Source organism: Dendrobates tinctorius, unplaced genomic scaffold (assembly GCF_039654945.1).
Source record: "Dendrobates tinctorius isolate UK_male_01 unplaced genomic scaffold, ASM3965494v1 ptg000257l, whole genome shotgun sequence".
Taxonomy (NCBI): Eukaryota; Metazoa; Chordata; class Amphibia; order Anura; family Dendrobatidae; genus Dendrobates; species Dendrobates tinctorius.
This window is the reverse complement of record NW_027361924.1, coordinates 4,628,564-4,653,554: the sequence shown is the minus strand read 5'-3', so window position 1 is coordinate 4,653,554 and position 24,991 is coordinate 4,628,564. Positions and strand designations below refer to the sequence as shown.

Here is a 24,991-nt window from a genome sequence, read left to right as displayed (position 1 = left end):
TATTTTTGTCATTTATTTTTTTTAATCATGGCTTGGCAAAATTTTTAGTTTTTTTTTTTTTTTTTTTCCTCCTAAAATCTAATAATATAATAAAAATATACGTAAAGGTGCCAGTCATCATGTTAGGCTGTATACGACAAGCACTACCTGTCCGCCATGTTGAAAACGGTGTCAAAAGGATTGGAAAAGTTTGACTTTTGACTTTTGACTTTTTTTTTTTTTAACCGTAGTTTTCCTTTTCATACACTAATAATTTGCACAGATAACGTACAAGGTTGTTGAAATCTCGGGATATTATTCTTATTTTTTTTAAGTCCTCTGTTTTCTCATTTTATACTAAAGGCTTGTCAGCTAGAATTGGCAGATAACAGAAAAAAAAAAATAGACTTTACATGTAGTGTCCCTTTAAAGAGAACCAGTCACTACGTCAAAAGTTGGCCGATTTTGTTCTTTTTTTTAATTCCTGCCCGTTTTGGGTTTTTTTTTTTCAATCCGCTCTATGGTTCCAGAGATATGGGCATTTTTGATGAGCGCTATGTTTTGTGGTCTTTTCTAAGGGGGTGTGGCTCACAGGTTAATGCAGACCACGCCCCCCATAGAATCCTGTGCGCCACGCCCCCTTAGTAAAGACTTTTTTTTTTTTTATATGAGTGCTAAATAAAAAGGTCTATATCTCTGGAACCGTATGTAAGCTTTAAAAAAAAAAAACAGCGGAATGATCAGAAAATAAAATAGGAGCAAAAACTGTCGACTTTTGACTGGGTGACAGGTCTCCTTTAAGTAGCATTGTAAGTCTCAGGCTACTGATGGGGATACAGCTCCTTCTCTGTCTTCAGAGGAGGACTCTGAATAGTCCATGGCTAGCCTATAATGCTGGGAGTTGTAGTTCTACAGCTTCGAATATAGTGTATAATCCCATCTCGGGCCCTGGTGTACACCATCAGATGAGATGGCATGCTTCACAGTCTTCTACAAGAATCGGCGGCGCCTCTTGGGGCGTACTGATTCCTCTCAATAACTCTCCATTAGACAGGATGCCTCCGAAGAAGAGGTCCTGAAGAGGCTGCAGGCTTTACTGAACAACGAGCCTCCCATGGCGTTCACCAGTCATTAAAAATGAAGCCAGCCGGAGACGCATGATGCTCGCTCTCGTTAGCCGCCATTTTCACATAATACAAGGGTTTTGGGTTTTTTTTAAATATTTTTCCTTTTTTTATGTCATTTTTCAGAGCGCACATTATTTCTAATGCCGTAATTTACGTTAATATTTCAGGAGACGCGACAGACGACAACAATACAGCGAGCCGAATCTCGAAATGGCCTAATGAATGTGGCAGCATCCACGTATTTACGTCTTGTAACGCGCAGGCCGCCAGTCATTAACTGGAAACTATTAGCACCTCCGAATTCGCAGGCAGCTACACGCCTCGTAGTGTCGCACGTTTCCTGTGAATTCGTAGCCGTGCAGTAATAATAATACGTAATGGGGGAGACATGTATGAGAACTGTTGCTAAGGAGAACTACAGCAGGTGCCCATAGCAACCAATCAGAGTCCACCTTTCATATTTCAGAGGGCCTTTGAAAAATGAAAGCTTCATTCTGATTGGTTGCATCTGTTCCTCTTCTTATTTTGCACCAGTTTTATAGATCTCCATTCTCACAGTGTCCCGTGCCGAAAAAGGCGATCAGTGATGACATTGTGCAATATTTTGACGCCATGTTGTAATTTCCTATTTAAGCCTAAATTTGTTACACGAGGGCACATGCCGTAATGGCAGCCGGATATGGGGCTCTTTTGAAGGTCGGTAGGCGTAGTTTTTGGTTGGTCATATCCTTGTTGCTTTTCGGTAGCAGAAACGGCACAAGACTCCCATTACCAAAGGAGTTGTATATGATGACCATAGAAAATGACTGGAGGGCCACGAAGGGGTCCTGCGGGGGCAAAACCCTACAACTTAATGGGATCCACTTGCTATGAGATCCCTGACACAAGGATTAGAGCAAGTCAGTAGGGTCTCATGGCAATTGGACCCATCACCATGCTAGACATTGGTGCCCGCCATGGGTTAACTTTCCTCCCCACCCCCAAAAAAGTGTGCAAGTGTTCACCCCTAATTTTCTTTTTTTCTTTTTTTTTTTTTTTAAAGGGCTAAAGATAATTTAAAAAAAGTCTAAACTCACCTATAGATCCCCCACCGTTGCTCCATAGGGCTTTTTCCGGGAGGGGGGCACAAAAAAACCGTCAGGGAAACCAGTTAGCGCTATGAAGGAGTAGCGGGGGGGATAGATTGGGGAGTGTATAATTTTTAATGTACTTTTTAATTTATTTTGTATTCCTTACTGAAAAGAAAAGGATGGACAATTCCTTTTTATAAAAAATAATTAAAATCAAAATTCCATTGACTGTACCTGAAAGAAAAAAAAACTTGATGGATTGGATTTTATGGTGTGACATTTATTTATTGATTTAAAATAAGATTTAATTTCTTTATTTTATTTTTTTTCAAGTGATAATGATTTTTTAATTATGCCGTAAATGATTAAAAACAAGCAGAAATGATAAAACAAAGTCAGCGTGTATATATATATATATATATATATATATATATATATATATATATATATATATATATATATATATATATATATGTGTGTATGCGCCATGACCGTAAATTATAGCGTGAGCGGAGTCAAAGGTTAAATTGTCCAAAAGTGAACCCCAGTTGTTATTCTGGTCATGACTCGGGTCAGTCACCTATTCGTTGTGTGGAATGATACTTGAACCGGCAGGGGAGAGGGGGGTCCCCAGCTGTCCCTTTCTTTAGAGGTGACGGGGTCTGTTACTTTTTGGCAGGCGGCCAGTGCGTCCCCCCCCCCCTTACCCCTTAAAGTCATTAGCTGGTGTGACATGGATTTTCAAAATCTGTCTGGAGGTCACAAGAAAAAAAAAATCAATGGGAAGGTCAGCAAAGTGTACACTTAAAGGGACAGTTCAGCTTATTTGATGGCTAGGGCTCACTTTAGCGGGCCAGAAAATTTGAAAATTTGATGCCACGAACGTCATTTCAGATAGTGGGAAAAAAAAAGTTCATAAAAAACTTCTAAAAGTTTTTCTGATGGACTCATGTCCTTGAGGGTAAGGTAGGAGCTAAGCCAGAAATGTTAAAAATAGAGGCATAAGACTCGATAGAAACAATTTTTGTATTTTTTTTTTTAAGGGAAAAATTAAAAATTTTGAGGGCAACATAAAAAATGGCACACAACCCCACCCCCTCAGTGCGATATACAGTATATATGTGACTACTTGTAAGTAGATTGATATTTTTAGCCTGTCCCCAGTCGGCTGACAACACGTGTGGCGGTCCCGATTTTGCAGAGGTGACGTTGCCGTGGTTACTTCGTGTCCTTAACACATAGTGATCTTTTACTTCCTGACTGGTGTTTGCACACCCTCCCGTAAGACGGATTAGAGAGCGTGTTTATTGGAAGAGAACAAGAGCACGCTGATTCGCTGCGCAGATGCGAACCGATAAAGTTACAGGAGTGACGCTCTGCGCGCCTGATAGGAAACGCTCTGCAGAGATGCATGTTCTCCTCGCATTGGACAACAAATTTACAGCTCCGGCTGCCCTAAGCCTTTCAGGTAAAATGCAACCGACATTAATCAGCTAGGAAGAAAGACGTAACGCTGAGTCTCTCCGCACACCAGAAAGCTGGATTTTTTTTTTTGTCCTTCAGGGGCCTAGAATGATATACTGAACATTCGGGATGAACAACACAATTTTGGATAGCTGGTTCTGTTACCGGGAGACTAACATTCATTTATAAATTTTAAAGGGGCCTTTTCATTGGATTTCATGAATTAAATGGAGTGGCCGATGCTCCACTGTTTCTGGAACAGTTTTCCTTTTTCTTCTGTGCTCCTCCGTTCCAAAGTTATGACCTTTGTTAATAATGGTGTAAAATTTTCCCTTCCAACTAAAGGGGCGGGTACAACAGAACTTTACTGTGAATGTTTGCTTTTTCTCCTCTGATGCTGGCCAATCAAAAGATGGCCCCACCCACAAAGATGTTCTGTTGGACATGCCCCTTTAGTTGACGGGAAAATTTCCAACATTATTACCGGGGACGTAACTTTGGAACGGAAGGACACAGAAGAAATAGAAAAACTGTTCCAGAATCAGTGGAGCCGACTTTGAGCGAATGAATAAGGGAGCTCGTCCACAAAAATTTTTCTTATACTCATGCCCCATATTATCTAGCCACACACTTTGTACACCCATTTGAATGTGCTGTTTTCTGGGAAGTTTTAGGAGTTTTTTAAGGTTCCTTCAAGGCTTGCCATCAACTCTGGATGTTCAGGAGATATCCCGTTTTTAGGAAATTTGGCAGTCATGGTCTAATACACCCACCACTGGGAACTATTGAGGTCCTGACGGTGCCAGGGCCAAGAAGCAGAGAGATTGTATCTTGGGTTGATCATTTATCTGTTTCAGGATTTCTACTTTTTAGAAACTTTCAATGCGAATTTGTAGTCTTGTGTATCTTACTTCCAATATGGCCTCCATTACATGTCCATCAAGGGTGGCCACCCAGTTGTCCTTGAATCTTGTTCAATATTTTTTTGCATAGTTACACAACAATGCAATAGAGAGGGATACTCCGTATGACTATATGGTTAGAGAGGACTTGTGACCAGGTCAAAAGTCAGCAGATTTTGCTCTTATTTTATTCTTTGATTATTTCGGGTTTTTTTTTGTTTTTTTAAACCGCCATACGCTTCCTGTGATATAGGCTTCTTTAATTAGCCCTAGTAAGGTCTAAGGGGTGTGGCTTCCAGGATAATTACGCAGAGCCGCCTAAAAGCACGCCCCAAGATAATTCTGTGAGCCACGCCCCCTTAGTAATTACCGTAAAAATTTTGCAGTAAATAAAAAGCCCCATATTTCTGGAACCGTGTGGACGATTTAAACAAATCAAAATATGGTATGGTAAAGGGAACAGTGGGAATAAAAAAATTGGACACTTTTGACCTGGCGACCAGCCCCCTTTAAGTTGGATTATAGTGGAGTAGGGTGACAGCGCAGTGTGTCAGTCATATTGGTTCTTACCCAATTTTTCAAATAAAGTACGGTCTGAAATTTGCTGATCGTTATAGTACATTTACTGTGCGAAATTTAGTTAAAAAAAAGTGCATGCAATGTTTTGATGACCCTGAAAGGAGCATTTGGAGCGAGGGCTTTTCATGGTGGCCTCCGCCCAAACACAGCTGTTGGAGTCACGTGCTGTGTCCTTGGAGCTTCGGGTAATATACTCCTGTAGAAGATGATGGTGGTGTTTTTGCTCTGCTTTGTGCTATAAAAAAAATTATTACTTTTTGTATTTTTCTATATTACTGTATTTGGCTTACGTTTTGTATCCTTTTGCACCCAGTTGTTTCTCTCGTGTTCTTGGCGTGCGCAGTTCTAAAAAAAACGGATCCGTTAAACTGAAATTCTAGCCGGTGACATCCATTCTGATCCGTTTTCTTAAGACTTTATTGTTAAAACTCTTTTAAGTGTCTATGGGCCTGAGTCATCATTTGCGTTTTGTTTCCTTTTTGGCCTTGTGGTACGTGTTGTTGTTGCGCCACATTCTTGAAAATGGAGCACCTGGTTTGCACAGAATCATAAATGTTTTTTAGCCTTTTTTTAGTGCAGAATGTCTCCTGTTCAGCTAAATTATTGCAAAATTTGAGCAAAAACGTAAAAGAAAAAAAAAAACACTTCAAGGAGAGGAGTACATTTGCGTAGAAATTTGAGCCATTTTTTCATAAAAAGTGGCAATTGATGAATCGACCGAAAACCGCAAACCCATAATAGTGAACATATATATAAAAAAAAAAACCTAACAGGCAAAAACATATAAAAGACTCATTAAAAAAGGCGCAAATTAATAGGAAATTAAAAATAGGTGAAAAGCACCAAAAGGTGGACAAAAACTAAGGCACAAATGCACCTTACGGGTGCAACAGAGTTCTGCAGACGACCTATTTGTGGTCCATCCAATGAAGCATAAAAATGGAAATAAAAGGGTAAATGACAGGACCAATGGGTTTTATGTTTCCGTAAAATGCATCCATTTTTTTGCCCAGAACACCAGAGACGTTCAGAGACAACCCTAGATAAAGGAGATCCATTAAAAACTCGATACAAAATGGATCCACTTCAAAATGGAAATTTTGGGTTCAGTTTGGTATGCGCTTGCAGCCATTTTTTTTTTTTTTTTTTACATGTCCTTTTTGTTGTCTACCGCCTCTGTTATTAGTTCCGTTTTTTAATCCGTCAGTGAGCACAATCTGATGGTCTTTTACCCGACTCTTTCTGAGCTCCTCACTGCTGGTTTATGGCCGCAGACCACATCAAAGTTGAATGCGCGGGGAAGCAAAGAGCCTGTAAAAGCTAAACGGTGCAAAATTTTTAATAAAACCCAATTGCAGAAATGGTTTTTAACTTCAAATACGTTCATTTAAGTTAGCAAAAAAAAATTATTCCCAGAAGTGGACAATCCCTTTAAGGACAATATATCTAACCACACAAGAAGATCTGAGAGGAGGTTAGAAGAGTCAGGCTTAAAAACGCAGTAACACGTCATCATCCTGAATACTCTGTGGGTGGAAACGCTCTTTAAGTCATGTGCAAATGGAGAATTTGGGAGACGGTAGCGAAATTTGGATCTCAAAGTAGGGATTGTGTTTGGAAAACAGTGCCCGTGTAATAGGTGTGGGCTGGTATGCATGGCAAGCTGTTCTGCGTGTCCCTGACACCGCACCGCAGATTAACCCATGCCCTCTCCCCTCTGCATTCATCCACAGTATGCCTATACGTGTAGAACCCGCCGTGTGCCCTTATTGCTGTCCGCCACCCCCTCTTCATTCCCAGGTGCCCGTCTCTTCGTTCCCTGATTGTGCGGCTCGGGATGAGCATGGATCCTCCCCTGTAATACAAATCAGCAGCTGCGGCGGAGACGCTATGATGTGTCTATTCATCCTTTTATGATGGATTCTAATCTAATTCCATAGCAACAACACCAATACTGCCTGCCTGTCCTTCCATCTACAGAGAACGGGGGCCGCTGCTGGTGCCAAACCCATTCCGATGCTGCCACGTTGTGGCTTTCGACATTTCATTGAACACATATGGAAGGAAGCAGATACATCTGGAAACATATATAAAGAAAAAAATTATATCTATGTATCAATAATAAAAACAGTATCAGAATCCTTTAGGTGGTATTTATTTTATTAACGCTGTTTTCTTGAGTCCGGCGATGTTTTTCTCTTGTTCCTGAGATATGGACACCTCTCCCATGTGTATAAATCTGGTTTATTTAACCAAGTGGGTGTGGTTCCTAGTGGGCGTGTTCTTGAGCAGAACACCCACTTGTAAAAAAAAAAAAAAAAAAAAGACAGGTTTTATGAAGAGCGAAGAAGTGGCCATATCTCAGGAACCAAGAGGTGAAGAAACAAAAGAAAAACATCGCCGGATTCAGGAGAACAGCAGCACTTACACCCAATTAAAAAAACTACATGTTTATGGCAAGTGCCTGATTCTCATTAACTAGGTCCATCACCACCATGGCTACATTTTTCACATAGTGTTTCAGTAAGAGGAAGACATGACCTCATCGAATCACTCGTTCGAAAGAGTATTTGCTGTATTTTACCCCTTTAAGAAAACAAAAGGAATTTTTTCCAAAATGGGTGCGTTTCATCCAAAGTCATAATTTCAAGTTCCTAGGCCCAAAAATAAAATTGTATTAGTACCCTTGCCACATAACAAGACACCAGTATTATAAAGGCAGAGGGGCCATTGCACCCCCTTGAGGAAAAGAATTGCTCAATTCTGGCTTTACTAGCAGAGGGATACAGTCATGTGGCCTCCATCCTTAAAATTTCTAAGACAGCAGTCCATTACAACGAGGTCAAGCAGCAGACATTGAGGACAACAAAGCTACAGACCGGCAGAGGGCGAAAACAACTCCCCACTGACAGGGATGACTGTCATCTTATTCAAATGTCACTCAGCAACTGCAGGATGACATCAAGTGACCTACAAAAGGAATGGCAAATGTCAGCTGGGGTGAAGTGCATGCAAGAACAGTTCGTAACAGGCTCCTAGAGGCAGGGCTCAAGTTATGAAAAGCTTTTCAACAATGAGAAGCACAGGAGAGCCAGGCTGAAGTTTGCCAAAGACCATAAGGAATGGATCATAGAGGACTGGAGTAAGGTAATCTTCTCTGATGAGTCTAATTTTCAGCTTTGCCCAACACCTGGTCGTCTAATGGTTAGATGGAGACCTGGAGAGGTGTACAAGCCACAGTGTCTGCACCCACTGTGAAATTTCGTGGAGGATCGGTGATGTTTCAGCAAGGCTGGAATTGGGCAGGTTGATCCCTTCTGCTCAGGCAATGTTCCCCACCTCTGAGGACTGGTTTTTCCAGCAGGACAATGCGCCATGCCACACAGCCAGGTTAATCAATGTGTGGATGAAGACCACCACATCAAATCCCTGTCATGGCCAGCCCAATCTCCAGTCCTGAACCCCATTGAAAACCTCTGGAATGTAATCAAGAGGAAGATGAATAGTCACAAGCCATCAAACAAAGAAGAACTGCTGATGTGTGTGTACCAGGAGTGGCATAATGTCACCCAAAAGCAGTGTGAGAGACTGGTGGAAAGCAGCCAAGACGCAGGAAAGCTGGGATTAACAATCATGGGGATTCCACAAAATATTGATTTCTGAACTCTTCCCGAGTTAAAACATTAGTATTGTTGTCTCTAAATGACTATGAACTTGTTTTCTTAGCATTATTTGAGGTCTGAAAAATACAAAATTTAGTGCTTGGAAATTCAAAGACATGTTATCAGTAGTTTATAGAATAAAAGAGCAATTTACATTTTACTCAAAAATATAAAGAGAAAATCAGACAAACTGAACATTGTGCAGTGGTCTCTTAATTTTTGCCAGGACTGTATATACACAATTACCCCACCAGCAGAACAGTGAGTGCAGCTCTGGGGTATATACAGGATGTAACTCAGGATCAGTAATGTATGTATACAGTGACTGCACCAGCAGAATAGTGAGTGCAGCTCTGGGGTATAATACAGGATGTAACTCAGGATCAGTAATGTATGTATACAGTGACTGCACCAGCAGAATAGTGAGTGCAGCTCTGGAGTATAATACAGGATGTAACTCAGGATAAGTAATGTAATGTATGTACACAGTGACTGCACCAGCAGAATAGTGAGTGCAGCTCTGGAGTATAATACAGGATGTAACTCAGGATCAGTAATGTAATGTATGTACCCAGTGACTGCACCAGCAGAATAGTGAGTGCAGCTCTGGGGTATATTACAGGATGTAACTCAGGATCAGTAATGTAATGTATGTACCCAGTGACTGCACCAGCAGAATAGTGAGTGCAGCTCTGGGGTATATTACAGGATGTAACTCAGGATCAGTAATGTAATGTATGTACCCAGTGACTGCACCAGCAGAATAGTGAGTGCAGCTCTGGGGTATATTACAGGATGTAACTCAGGATCAGTAATGTAATGTATGTACACAGTGACTGCACCAGCAGAATAGTGAGTGCAGCTCTGGAGTATAATACAGGATGTAACTCAGGATCAGTAATGTAATGTATGTACACAGTGACTGCACCAGCAGAATAGTGAATGCAGCTCTGGGGTATATTACAGGATGTAACTCAGGATCAGTAATGTAATGTATGTACCCAGTGACTGCACCAGCAGAATAGTGAGTGCAGCTCTGGGGTATATTACAGGATGTAACTCAGGATCAGTAATGTAATGTATGTACACAGTGACTGCACCAGCAGAATAGTGAGTGCAGCTCTGGGGTATAATACAGGGTGTAACGCAGGATCAGTAATGTAATGTATGTACACAGTGACTGCACCAGCAGAATAGTGAGTGCAGCTCTGGGGTATAATACAGGAGGTAACTCAGGATCAGTAATGTATGTACACAGTGACTGTACCAGCAGAATAGTGAGTGCAGCTCTGGGGTATAATACAGGGTGTAACTCAGGATCAGTAATGAAATGTATGTACACAGTGACTGCACCAGCAGAATAGTGAGTGCAGCTCTGGAGTATAATACAGGATGTAACTCAGGATCAGTAATGAAATGTATGTACACAGTGACTGCACCAGCAGAATAGTGAGTGCAGCTCTGGGGTATAATACAGGTTGTAACTCAGGATCAGTAATGTATGTACACAGTGACTGTACCAGCAGAATAGTGAGTGCAGCTCTGGGTATAATACAGGGTGTAACTCAGGATCAGTAATGAAATGTATGTACACAGTGACTGCACCAGCAGAATAGTAAGTGCAGCTCTGGGGTATAATACAGGAGGTAACTCAGGATCAGTAATGCATGTACACAGTGACTGCACCAGCAGAATAGTGAGTGCAGCTCTGGGGTATAATACAGGAGGTAATGTATGTACACAGTGACTGCACCAGCAGAATAGTGAGTGCAGCTCTGGGGTATAATACAGGATGTAACTCAGGATCAGTAATGTAATGTATGTACACAGTGACTGTACCAGCAGACTAGTGAGTGCAGCTCTGGGGTATAATACAGGGTGTAACTCAGGATCAGTAATGAAATGTATGTACACAGTGACTGCACCAGCAGAATAGTAAGTGCAGCTCTGGGGTATAATACAGGAGGTAACTCAGGATCAGTAATGTCATGTATGTACACAGTGACTGCACCAGCAGAATAGTGAGTGCAGCTCTGGAGTATAATACAGGATGTAACTCAGGATCAGTAATGTCATGTATGTACACAGTGACTGCACCAGCAGAATAGTGAGTGCAGCTCTGGAGTATAATACAGGAGGTAACTCAGGATCAGTAATGTAATGTATGTACACAGTGACTGCACCAGCAGAATAGTGAGTACAGCTCTGGCGTATAATGCAGGTTTAGTGTGACATGTGTAATGTATGTGCACAGTGACTGAACTTTAAATGTAGATACATTCTCTGTTTGCCTAATCCTGCCCCTTAGAGGGGTTGTCTGGTTTTCTTCTAAAAGTTTGCGTTCACTTTTGTGACTGCAGACTTTTGAATCTTTTCAGCGCCTGCGCCGCTCGCTTCTCCGGTTTTGCTGTTGAGACCAGGCAGCCACATGACCTCTAGTATGCAATTTACAGTACCTGCCACATTCAGACTAGGCGTTCTCAGTCTCCCTCAATTGACTTTTAAATACAGTAGTAATCATTTTCATTGGCACAATTCCAAAATCCAAACTTATTTCTGGGATAGGAACACCCTGTCCAACCTCACTGTTGTGTGTGGAAAAGGGAAATGATAAGGACCCTCAAGCACTTTAAAATGTCCACCTTCTTGGCCATTTTTCTTATTTTCCAATGCATCTGGAATAAAGCAAGAGAGAACGTTGCAAAGGGATTTGTCTAAAAATGTGTTACCATTTCAGCACTTATGCATTCCGGTGTGTCTCCATGGTAACAGACCACAAACAACCCCATGTGTAGTCTGATCAACTCTGGATGGTATTACTACAAGGTTTGATGTTATTAGATAAACATAGGTCTGCATTGGAACTAGAGACACAAGATGGTTGGAGATTTTTCAGGGTTAGTTTTTACCACGTCGCTCCATCTTTGATTCTGTGAATGGGTTGGCCCTTAAGCCACATATATCACCTACTGGTCTTACTGTTGGGACCCTTACAAATTACAAGAAAGGGGCAGTGATTGATGGGGTAGTGAGCATGTGCGACCATCGTTGTGTTCACCGTCTAAAGAGGTGGTTGTTGCACATGCTCACCACTGCTCCATGCACACAGTAGACGGTGGTCACAAAAAAAAAACGGATCCCAGCGATGATACATGATGCTAATCTTCTAGGTTAGCAAATATATTTTATTTACACCCTTTTAAAGGGTACCTGTCACCAGATCGAAAATGGGCAGTTTATGCTTTTATTGTAATCTCGCTGTTCTCCTGATTATTCCATTTTTTATTTTTATTAAATCTGCCATACGGTTCCAGAGATATGGGCCTTTTTGTTTAGTTCTTTATTTTGTCTTTTCTGAGGGGGCGTGGCTCACAGGATTCCCTGGGGGGGCGTGTCTTTAGGCTGCTTTACTCTGTTAGCCACGCCACATGGTGAAGACTATAAAAAATGGTCACTAAATTAAAAGGCTCATATCTCTGGAACCGTTTGTCGGATTCATGAAAAACAAAAAAAATGAACATTCAGGGGAGCAGAGGAAATAAAATAAGAGCACAAACTGGACACTTATGACCTGATGAAAGGTCCCCTTTAAGAACTGTTTAATGACCGACATCAAGAGGATTGAGCTATGTGAATTTCCATATTTTAGGTGGCCTGTATCTTTAAATATAACGAGCCGATAAATCTGCCCTCCGGCTTAATATAATTTACTGAATCTGTAAAATCAGATATAATCTGTCCGTCCCGCTCTGTGCTCCCAGTCCTGCGTCTGCATGAGGGAGGGAGGTTTAGGGGGGCTGCTGTCTCCTTCCTACATATTTCTGGCGCTGCGTGATGGTTGCAAAACATAATATTTTAGCTGTTGCAGTAAAACGGTGAATTGTGTATTCCTGGCACGGGGGGCTTTGTAGGTGGGGGGGGGGGATTTCTGCTCAGATTTATTTTTAAAGCTTGGCTGGGGTAAAAAAAAAAAATCTCTAATTCTCAGTTTCATTGGCTGCAACGATCAGTGGCAAAATTACTCAGCCATGCGGTGGGAATGAACATCCAGACGGGGAAAAGGGAGGGAAGGAGGAGGATGGGGCTGTATTCAGATAATGGAAATCTGGCCAGGGTATTTGTACAATACCATGTCTGTGGATTAGGCTGAAGAATACAGAGGAAACCGCATGCAGGCAGTAAAGCCCGTCGCCTCTGTGGGAACTCTTGAGGGGGGGCACAGATCCCTCCTTTATCACGAAGATATTCATCTGCGTGCCGCTGTGTGGCGGGATCAAAATGGAGGTCGCGTTTCTTCAGGCTGTGTCGCTATGTCCCCTTCTCCGGGAAACAGTCGAGAATGACTTAAAGGGGAAAAAGGGGGGTGTTCTTTTGTGTTTCGCCGCTGCCTCCTCTCGTCACTAAAAAAGAGAACGTTTCGCACAAGGGCAAAATCTTTTTCCGGGGGGCGTCGTTTCACCCTGGGAGGTGAATGAGATGGGCGTCTCTTTCCTATCAGCCATACACAAAAAAAAAAAACCCCATATTAATACTCACAGAACTTGGGTTATATTAGTAACGATCACGTTTTAACCTGGAAAAGCCAAAAAGAGAAGCCTCCATAGAAATGAGGCAGAGATTCCGGTCAGTCGCTTCCTGAAATGGATGATAACAGGGAATGAACACGGCACCATATTCGGTTTTTACCCTTAAATATTGCGATATAGAGCCCTGCTTTCTGTAAGTGAATGGAAATAGTCAGCATTTCAAGGGGCTCCATTAACTTTCAATTTTCATTTTTTTCCACATTTTTTTTCCACTTACAGTTCTTCCTTCTCCTCTTCCAAGAGCCATAGATTTTTTACTTTATTTTTTTTTCTATTTTTCCGTCCCCATATGAGGGCTTGGGTTTTGTGGGACGAGACGTAGTTTTGAAAGACATTGCATTGCAGAAAACTGTCTGGATTTCAACATGAGAAGGTTCCCGTTCACTGACGGCAAGGAATAATCTCAAGAAAAGTTACGCTCGAAGAGTTTATGGGGTTTTTTTTTTTAATGTGAATTTTTCCACACTGAAAAATCCACGTAAAAAGGATGCAGAAAGCTAACCAATTTTTTGTCCCCTTTTCTTTTGTAACATAGGCCCTTTTTTATTTATTAATTGGTTCCTGCAGTTAAAATTGAAGCCTTTTTTTTTTATAAGCGGAAAGGATGTGTTCACATGGGGAGGGGGAGGTTGTGGATTTTTCAGGCCGATTATTCCACTTTAAACGGTAAAAAATGTGTTCTTACAAACCCGCTCAAAAGAAAAAAGTTTATAAATTATAACAAGGAGTACAGCAACGTACGCCCCAGCGGCACGTTTTCCCATTCACAAGCATTGGATAATGTGGATTTTGCCTAAAAATGCCCGCTTCACAAAAATGAAAAACACAAATTTGTTAAGAATTGACTTGTTGCTGGTTTTTACACAGGAAAAAAAAAACACGTGGAAAAACAAACCAGCCCCATGCACATTATAAGCGTGTTTTCCTCTTCAAATTCCACGTAAAAAAACAGCATCAGATTCTTTGATGCGGATTTTGAAGCAGATTCACATCTAAATCCACTTATAAAAAAAAATAGTGATGTTGGGGGTGTGGAAGTGGGTAACATAGTTATGGCGGTGGCTGGTCAGGTGCCGCTAACGCCACACCCTGAGGAAAGTTTAGAATATGGCGCGGTGACATGATGCGGTCGCCGTCTCACGTGACTATGGGCGAAATCGTGACTCAGAATCTCAGCGGAACCTGATATAAATAGTGAGGCCTGAGCCGGGAGGCAGCGGATGAATAATTTATTTTGTGGGGGCTCTACTCTCGCTGGGCAACCAGGGCTATTAATAACCCATTTTTATGACCTGGAACACGAAGAAGCAAATTTAGATCTTTAACAGATCCCCGCAGGGTTGGTCCCTTTCCTGGTCACCATGGTAACATCATATGCAGACCTGTAATCTGTCATGGCCGCCGTCCTTAGGCCGCATTTCCGAAACGTCTCTTCGTTGTCCGTAGCGACCAATTAGAGCCCAGCTCTGATTTTGTAAACAGGTCTGGTAAAATGAAACCTGCTCTGTGATTGGTCGCCATGGGCACCAAAACCAGCATAAGTCATTTTTGATGAATCTGGGTTCCCTCTGTGATACTTGGCCATTCTGAGCTTCAAGTAAAAAAACCTTAGTGAGTTTTCTAGTCCCCTAAAGAACGGCCTAAAGGAGACATTTACAACCGTGAATCCAAGGACCCGAGGTTGTCCCTCAAAGACTCTATATATGGCACATGCACCCTGTTTGCAGATAATCTCACAATCTTTCTAAATTCTTTGGGAGACAAATGACCTGAGTTTGGGCCCTATATCAGCCACAAAGTCTCTTTCCATCAGTCCCCGAACCTGAGTTTGGGCCCTATATCAGCCACAAAGTCTCTCTCCATCAGTCCCAGGACCTTAGTTTTGGCGCTATATTAGCCACAGAGTCTCCTTACATCAGTCTATGATATGAGTTTATGCCCTATATCAGCCACAGAGTCTCCTTCCATCAGTTCTATGACCTTACTTTAGGCTCTATATCAGCACAAAGTCTCCTTCCAGCAGTCCCATACCTGGGTTTGGGCACTATATCAGTCACAAATTCTCCTTCCATCAGTTCTATGACCTGAGTATAGGCCCTATATCGGCCACAAAGTCTCCTTCCATCAGTCCCCAAACCTGAGTTTGGGCCCTGTATCAGCCACAAAGTCTCCTTCCAGCAGTCCTAGAACCTGAGTTTTGGCCCTATATCAGCACAAAGTCTCCTTCCAGCAGTCCCAGACCTGAGTTTTGGTCCTCTAACAGCCACAAAGTCTCCTTCCATCAGTCCCCAATCCTGAGTTTGGGCCCTGTATCAGCCACAAAGTCTCCTTCCATCAGTCCCATACCTGGGTTTGGGCCCTGTATCAGCCACAAAGTCTCCTTCCATCAGTCCCATACCTGGGTTTGGGCACTATATCAGTCACAAAGTCTCCTTCCAGCAGTCCCAGACCTGAGTTTTGGTCCTCTAACAGCCACAAAGTCTCCTTCCATCAGTCCCCAATCCTGAGTTTGGGCCCTGTATCAGCACAAAGTCTCCTTCCAGCAGTCCCAGACCTGAGTTTTGGTCCTCTAACAGCCACAAAGTCTCCTTCCATCAGTCCCCAATCCTGAGTTTGGGCCCTGTATCAGCCACAAAGTCTCCTTCCAGCAGTCCCAGAACCTGAGTTCTGGCCCTATATCAGCACAAAGTCTCCTTCCAGCAGTCCCAGAACCTGAGTTTTGGCCCTATATCAGCACAAAGTCTCCTTCCAGCAGTCCCAGAACCTGAGTTTTGGCCCTATATCGGCCACAAAGTCTCCTTCCAGCAGTCCCAGACCTGAGTTTTGGCCCTATATCAGCACAAAGTCTCCTTCCAGCAGTCCCAGACCTGAGTTTTGGCCCTATGTCGGCCACAAAGTCTCCTTCCAGCAGTCCTAGAACCTGAGTTTTGGCCCTATATCAGCACAAAGTCTCCTTCCAGCAGTCCTAGAACCTGAGTTTTGGCCCTATATCAGCACAAAGTCTCCTTCCAGCAGTCCCAGAACCTGAGTTTTGGCCCTATATCAGCACAAAGTCTCCTTCCAGCAGTCCCAGAACCTGAGTTTTGGCCCTATATCAGCACAAAGTCTCCTTCCAGCAGTCCTAGAACCTGAGTTTTGGCCCCATATCAGCACAAAGTCTCCTTCCAGCAGTCCTAGAACCTGAGTTTTGGCCCTATTTCGGCCACAAAGTCTCCTTCCAGCAGTCCTAGAACCTGAGTTTTGGCCCTATATCAGCACAAAGTCTCCTTCCAGCAGTCCCAGACCTGAGTTTTGGTCCTCTAACAGCCACAAAGTCTCCTTGCACGTGGTACATGGCCCATACAATGAGTACTTGGAGGTGACAAATGCCCCTCAGTTTCTGTACATAAACCCTTCCACCAAAATGTCATATACAGGTACGTGATATCGAATGTTAGTGCCGATATTCATGGTGTAGCTGTGTACCAGGGGTTGAGGGCACTTTAGATGTTAGTGTACCCGTGCCAGAGCGGGTCTTGCATGCCATGTCTTTCAATCTTCTACATCTTACGATACGCCATTATGTTACAGATAATTACAGCAATTCATTTTTCATCAGCAAGTAGCTCCTAAGTGCCCTGCGCAATCTCACGGGGTGGATCCTGACCATAAAATCTCCACCCCACAAAGCATTTCCACATCCTCACTGCCAAGGCTGTTCCTCGCTCTGATCTCCTGGTGCCCCCCGTGATGCCAGCTCCATGCTAAGTATAGAAAGCGTGCAGCAAGCTGTGAGGAATATGACCGCATAATGGAATTATTAATAAAACGCTGTACGGAGACTGGATAGCCCCTCGTGGAAAGTCTGCACAGTACCAGGAGCATGGAGGCAAAGGATAGGGTATCTTTACACTCTAATTTTCATTCCCATTGCAGTTCTCATAAGGCGTCGAAAAGAGTGGCACCCCATGAGCAACCTGGAAATCAATGTTGTTTTTGGCGCCACCCTAGAGGAGCCAAACGGTATCGCAAGATAATTAAGGCAGTGTTGTTTGGTTTAAATGGTTGCGTCATCAGTAGTGTTTGGGTGTAATTTTCTCAGGGTGGATGTTAAAGGGGCAAGTTTTTGCTCTTATTCTATTCCCGCTGTTTCCTTGAGTACTTCAGTTTTTTCTTTTTTTTTTAATCCACCATACAGTTCCGGAGATATGGGCCATTTTATTTAGTACTAATTTTTATGATCTTTTCCAAGGGGCGTGGCTTAGCAGGATATTAAGACACGCCCCCAGGGGAAAAATCATAAAAAATAGCATTGAATAAAAGACCATATCTCTGGAACCATATGACGGATTTAAAAGAAAATGAAATACTCAGAGGAGCAGAATGAAATAAGAGAGAAAAGTGCTCACTTTTGACCTGGTGATAAATCCCTTTAAAAATGCCCCCCAAAATGTATTTTGGAGCAGATACAATGGGATCTAAACTGCTTATATCTTGTGGGCAGGGCTGAAAGCCCTGCGGCTGCAACCAATGGTTTAATAGAAAGGAGTTGTGAAGTGGGTGGGGATAAAGCATGTTGTGACCAATCAGATTATTGGGGAGGGCTTGTAACAGCAGGAGGAGATGAGTGTGATGATCTTGTAGGAGAAAGTGACCACTCATGTGATGGTGGCTGCCTGTAACTTGGGAAATGTCATCATGAGACCAATAAGAGGTCATTAGAGGCTGAGAAAAAAGGGAACACACAGGAGACAAAGCAGCATAGTGTGTTTTTTGGAGAGGTGGGTATGGGAGACAGGGACATAGGTACCCCAGCAGCACAGAGTATTTCAGAGAGGTTTGCATTGATATTTTGGGAGACCGTAGATTGAGAGTTGCATAGTTGAGTTCATAGAATGGTAGAGTTGGATGAGACCTCCTGGGTCATCTGGGCCAAGTTGAAGGTGTAGGGTAACCCAGCAGCGCAGAGTATTTCTGGAGAGGATTGTGCTAAGCTCATAAAGCGAGCGTTAACTAGAGGACTGGAAGGGCAGAAAATGACATCAGCACTAAGTATTTCAGGTGAGGAGTGTGCTGATCATGTGACCATAAACATAGCGTAGGCGCTGGATACTGCAGCAGCACAGAGTGTTTCAGCAGAGGAGTGTGCAATGTCAGGATGGCTGAAAGTTACCAGTACAGGGAAAGTCTGCCATGGCTGAAGAATGAGAGACTTGGCAGACGTACAGCAGATCAAGGAAGGATGGAAAACACAAACCGGAATCGGCCTGCGGAGGCCGAGAGGGAGCGTCTGAATGGAGGACACAGGGCTGCCGGATTAAAGGAAGGCGATTCTGCACCTTTCAGTCTATCCTGTAGTCCACACAGAGATGAATGCAAGACAGAACCATTGTAGGAGTGCGATCTACACGGATGAGACATGAGAATGAACGGAGTCCACCCTACATCCTGCAACATGAATTCCCCCTCTCTGGGACTGTGGCCATCCATATTCCCAGCGTTCCTCCGGACTGGAATTGAAGATCCGGATTTTGGGAGACATATAAGGGATCTTCCGTATCCTGTGGGCCTTCCGGCACTCCTCTGCAGTTTAAGATTACGTTCCTTTTATCCGAATCTTAAAGGGACCATCTGTTTCCAAAGGATGTTAGAAAAAAAGACCCCAGGGAAAGGCACTTGTGAGACAGACTGGGGCTGAAAACCTCCTGACAAGAGACTGGTAACGGCTGGGGCCTGCAGACATAAGAAATAAGCATGGCCAGGAGCCCAAACATGTGACGCCTCGAGTCTGGTGTCCTCCAAACCTTTAATGGAAGACCGAGCTGACAGGCGCAGATTGCGGAGCTGTACTGGTGATCTGCTGTTCCACAGCTCCCCGCCATATGCATCTGGACCAAGAAACAATGGACCGACTGTACTGTGCAAACGCTTAGGAAGGTGGGAAAAAAAACACTGCAGAGTAAGAAGCTTTAGAATTAGAAATGTTAGTAGTTTATTTGTATCAATTAATAAAATACAAAGGGAAAGAAGAAAAAAAAAAATGTAATCCCATCAGAATCTGGTGACCGCCCGTCGCCTCCATCATCCTTATCTGGTGATAGCCCGTCTCCTCCATCATCAGTGTCTAGTGACTGCAGCATCTCCTCCATCATCAGTATCTGGTGACCGCCCGTCGCCTCCATCATTTTTATCTGGTGACTGCCCGTCTCCTCCATCATCAATATCTGGTGACTGCCCGTCTCCTCCATCATCAATATCTGGTGACTGCCCGTCTCCTCCATCATCAATATCTGGTGACTGCCCGTCTCCTCCATCATCAATATCTGGTGACTGCCCGTCACCTTCATCATCCTTATCTGGTGACTGCCCGTTGCCTTAATCATCCTTATCTGGTGACTGCCCGTCTCCTCCGTCATCAATATCTGGTGACTGCCCGTCGCCTCCATCATCAATATCTGGTGACTGCCCGTCACCTTCATCATCCTTATCTGGTGACTGCCCGTTGCCTTAATCATCCTTATCTGGTGACTGCCCGTCTCCTCCGTCATCAATATCTGGTGACTGCCCGTCGCCTTCATCATCTTTATCTGGTGACTGCCCGTTGTCTCCTTCATTTGTATCTAGTGGCCACCTGTCGCCTCCATCATCAATATCTGGTGAGTGCCTGTCTCCATCATCAGTATCTCATGACCGCCCGTCGCCTCCATCATCAGTATCCGGTGACCGCCCGTCGCCTCCATCACTTGTACACAGGTTCGGTTAAACATCTTGTATCACTGACCCCAGATCTTCTGTTTATGAGGCTTTTGCGGATCTTTCAATCTCTTCATGTGATTCCGACAGACGGGATGATGTGAGCTCAGGGCTTTGTGTTCCGGAATCATCACCCCCAGGACTTGTCCTTCTTAATGGCATTGGTTGGATGTTGGGGGGTCGTCGTCCGGCTGCAAAATAAATTTGGAGCCAATCAGTGATGGTATTACATGATGGATAAGGATCTACCTGGATTTCTCAGCACTGATGACACCATTAATCCTGACCAAATCCCCAGCTCCATTTGCTGAAATGTAGCTGTAAACCTGCAGGACCCTCCACCTTCTCCACTGTTACTGCTGACCCTCATTATTGTCCCACTTTCTAGCCCTCCAGGAACTATCTTCTGCTATTACAGCCGAATATCTCACATTTTAACTGCTCGGTTGAGAGCATGTGCTGCCATTTTTCTGCACCCTAGTTCCTATGTTTTTATGTATAGTTGAGTCTCTTTGCCTTGATCCATGTTGAATATTCTGAGCTGATGGCACAGCTGGACATCTACCAATTTCAAAGGGTATTGGCATGATGTGTCTTTTCAGGTTTCCTTGTACAACCATGTCGTTATCTTGCCAATTTCTTGGTAGTTATCCAAAAAAAAGCTTGAACATCCCATTTTAAAACTCCTATGTGCTGTGAAATCCTTGCCTGGGAGAGACCTTGCTGATGCAGTATAACTACATTGTGTTTTGTTGTTTTACTCCGCTTCATTATCCAGGTCATACACCATGATAAGACTATCTTCCACAACCTCACCTTTGTAAGTTTATCTTTTCCTCACCCAGTTTTATGCCTCCTACACAGCCGTTTCTGTTTCAGTTAATGACTGTGTTTCAACCTTTATATGAAAATGATAATCATTATCGCCTGTTTGGTAGAATTGTTTTTTTATACACCAGGCTATAATCCTACAAAATCCATCAATGTGAACAAGTGTACTAAGATGACTCAGACCATCAAAGACATTTCTGCAAAAAAAAAATCTGCCTTGTGTGAATCTTCTCCAAGGCTAGGTTCAGACGGCCATTGTTGTAACTGTCTCTATATGCCTATCCGCATAGCGAATGGGTGCAGGAGCTGATTGCTATTGACATACGCTAGTCTAGTCCTTAAACCGGGCCATTATAGCGCATGCTGAAGGTATTTTTTTCATAGGGACCTGAGGGGTATGTCTGTAAAATTGCCCAAGGGCCATTGCTCTTAGACTAGCATGGGCCTGTATTCCACATGGCTAGATCATGGTCCAAAATAAACGTTTTTTTAAAGAGTTATTTGACAAATCTAGCTTTGTTACATGCATATGGAAAGGATATTGCCATATGCGGTATTTTGAAGTTCACCTTTGGTCATTTGTTCTATTAAGATTATTTTTCCTTTTGCTCCTGGAGGTCAGCAGGTAGCACTGAGCGCTAACTCTCTGGTAATTTTTCCTCCGCAGACTATTTTTCCTTTTGCCCCTGGAGGTCAGCAGGTAGCACTGAGCGCTAACTCTCTGGTCATTTTTCCTCCGCAGACTATTTTTCCTTTTGCCCCTGGAGGTCAGCAGGTAGCACTGAGCGCTAACTCTCTGGTAATTTTTCCTCCGCAGACTATTTTTCCTTTTGCCCCTGGAGGTCAGCAGGTAGCACAGAGCGCTAACTCTCTGGTCATTTTTCCTCCGCAGACTATTTTTCCTTTTGCTCCTGGAGGTCAGCAGGTAGCACAGAGCGCTAACTCTCTGGTCATTTTTCCTCCGCAGACTATTTTTCCTTTTGCCCCTGGAGGTCAGCAGGTAGCACTGAGCGCTAACTCTCTGGTGATTTTTCCTCCGCAGACTATTTTTCCTTTTGCCCCTGGAGGTCATCAGGTAGCACTGAGGTCTAACTCTCTGGTCATTTTTCCTCCGCAGACTATTTTTCCTTTTGCTCCTGGAGGTCAGCAGGAAGCACTGAGCGCTAACTCTCTGGTCATTTTTCCTCCGCAGACTATTTTTCCTTTTGCTCCTGGAGGTCAGCAGGTAGCACAGAGCACTAACTCTCTGGTAATTTTCCTCCGCAGACTATTTTTCCTTTTGCTCCTGGAGGTCAGCAGGTAGCACTGAGGTCTAACTCTCTGGTCATTTTTCCTCCGCAGACTATTTTTCCTTTTGCTCCTGGAGGTCAGCAGGTAGCACAGAGCGCTAACTCTCTGGTCATTTTTCCTCCGCAGACTATTTTTCCTTTTGCTCCTGGAGGTCAGCAGGTAGCACAGAGCGCTAACTCTCTGGTCATTTTTCCTCCGCAGACTATTTTTCCTTTTGCCCCTGGAGGTCAGCAGGTAGCACTGAGCGCTAACTCTCTGGTGATTTTTCCTCCGCAGACTATTTTTCCTTTTGCCCCTGGAGGTCATCAGGTAGCACTGAGGTCTAACTCTCTGGTCATTTTTCCTCCGCAGACTATTTTTCCTTTTGCTCCTGGAGGTCAGCAGGAAGCACTGAGCGCTAACTCTCTGGTCATTTTTCCTCCACAGACTATTTTTCCTTTTGCTCCTGGAGGTCAGCAGGTAGCACTGAGCGCTAACTCTCTGGTCATTTTTCCTCCGCAGACTATTTTTCCTTTTGCTCCTGGAGGTCAGCAGGTAGCACAGAGCGCTAACTCTCTGGTCATTTTTCCTCCGCAGACTATTTTTCCTTTTGCCCCTGGAGGTCAGCAGGTAGCACAGAGCGCTAACTCTCTGGTCATTTTTCCTCCGCAGACTATTTTTCCTTTTGCTCCTGGAGGTCAGCAGGTAGCACAGAGCGCTAACTCTCTGGTCATTTTTCCTCCGCAGACTATTTTTCCTTTTGCTCCTGGAGGTCAGCAGGTAGCACAGAGCGCTAACTCTCTGGTCATTTTTCCTCCGCAGACTATTTTTCCTTTTGCTCCTGGAGGTCAGCAGGTAGCACAGAGCGCTAACTCTCTGGTCATTTTTCCTCCGCAGACTATTTTTCCTTTTGCCCCTGGAGGTCAGCAGGTAGCACTGAGCGCTAACTCTCTGGTGATTTTTCCTCCGCAGACTATTTTTCCTTTTGCCCCTGGAGGTCATCAGGTAGCACTGAGGTCTAACTCTCTGGTCATTTTTCCTCCGCAGACTATTTTTCCTTTTGCTCCTGGAGGTCAGCAGGAAGCACTGAGCGCTAACTCTCTGGTCATTTTTCCTCCACAGACTATTTTTCCTTTTGCTCCTGGAGGTCAGCAGGTAGCACTGAGTACTAACTCTCTGGTAATTTTCCTCCGCAGACTATTTTTCCTTTTGCTCCTGGAGGTCAGCAGGTAGCACTGAGCGCTAACTCTCTGATAATTTTTCCTCCGCAGACTATTTTTCCTTTTGCTCCTGGAGGTCAGCAGGTAGCACTGAGCGCTAACACTCTGGTCATTTTTCCTCCGCAGACTATTTTTCCTTTTGCTCCTGGAGGTCAGCAGGTAGCACTGAGTACTAACTCTCTGGTAATTTTCCTCCGCAGACTATTTTTCCTTTTGCTCCTGGAGGTCAGCAGGTAGCACTGAGCACTAACTCTCTGGTAATTTTTCCTCCGCAGACTATTTTTCCTTTTGCTCCTGGAGGTCAGCAGGAAGCACAGAGCACTAACTCTCTGGTAATTTTTCCTCCGCAGACTATTTTTCCTTTTGCTCCTGGAGGTCAGCAGGAAGCACTGAGCGCTAATTCTCTACGTCTCATCTCCTTTCCCTGTATCAGCAGGTAACCTCAGGCGGAGTTGCTCGCCTGTGCTGCCTCTCACTCTCCGCTCTGATTGTTCTGCCACAAGCAGGTGTGGGAGTTACAGACCCCAGGGCAGAGGATGCTACATGGGTAAAAGTGTGTCAGCTTCACTCAGCCAGAGCTCGTCTGCTCAGACGTTCACCGTTTCAGCACCAGATCCGCCTGCAGCAGAAGGCAATTACTGGGGACTCAGACTGCGCTCCCTCCGTCCCCCTCCTCCATCCAAAATGCACAGATGTTTACTCGCACACAATGCCTACAACAGAGAGACTCTCTCATCAGGACCCATTGATTGCATGGAACCTTCTATTCTGTAGCCCGAGGCTTAGTAATAATCTGGTCAGTATTTGGAAGCCAGGGTGCAAAAGAAAAAGGTTTCATTCCTAATTTTGACTACATTGAAAAATGGTCCGATTATGGGCCACGATGTCTGTGCCAGATTTTCCGCTAGCTGCCCAGAATGCTGACTTTTCTTAAAGGGACAGTCACAGCGTCTGTTGACATTTTTTTTTTTTTAATACGTGATTTCCCTCCTGAACGGTTACATTTCCCGCAGCGTGACTGATCGGGAGGCTTTGTTTGTTTACACGCGTTCCCTGTACGTATCTCATCTATATAGAGCAGATGTGACCAATCAATCCTGCAGGGAGCGCGTGTAAACAACGGTGCCTGCCACCGGCGCGTTTTAACACCGTGCGCACCTTAGACTTGCAGGAGTCCAGGCAGTAACGGGTTAACCAATGAACCTCCTAGGCCTTTTGCCATTTTCTTCTAGAATATTATGTGTATAACCGGCACGCTGCAAAGTATTAACCCTTACCCTGTGCCTCCTTGCAATATCACCCCCACCAATCTCCCGTAGCATCGCACAATAGCTAATTTTCAGTTCCATTCCGCTGCTGAAATCTCACACAGCGACTGTGAAAGGATTGCCGCTGGATCCTGACTGTGAGTGCTTTTTTTTTTTTTTTCTGTGGCGTAGATAGATTTTTAGAGAGCCTGGATATTAATTGATCGCGTCTCCTCCTCCCCTCTCACATTTAAAAAGAAAAATGGGGGGGGGGGGGGGGTAGAAATAAAAGCGCACTGTAGAGTTGATTTTTCTTTTCTTTT

At 43.9% G+C, this 24,991-nt stretch overlaps 1 protein-coding gene across 2 annotated transcripts in view; it reads left to right on the top strand.

Annotated features, from left to right (window-relative positions):
• Positions 1-24,991, top strand: part of RAI1 (retinoic acid induced 1) — a 120,539-nt gene that overhangs the window by 75,735 nt on the left and 19,813 nt on the right. The window lies entirely within an intron of this gene.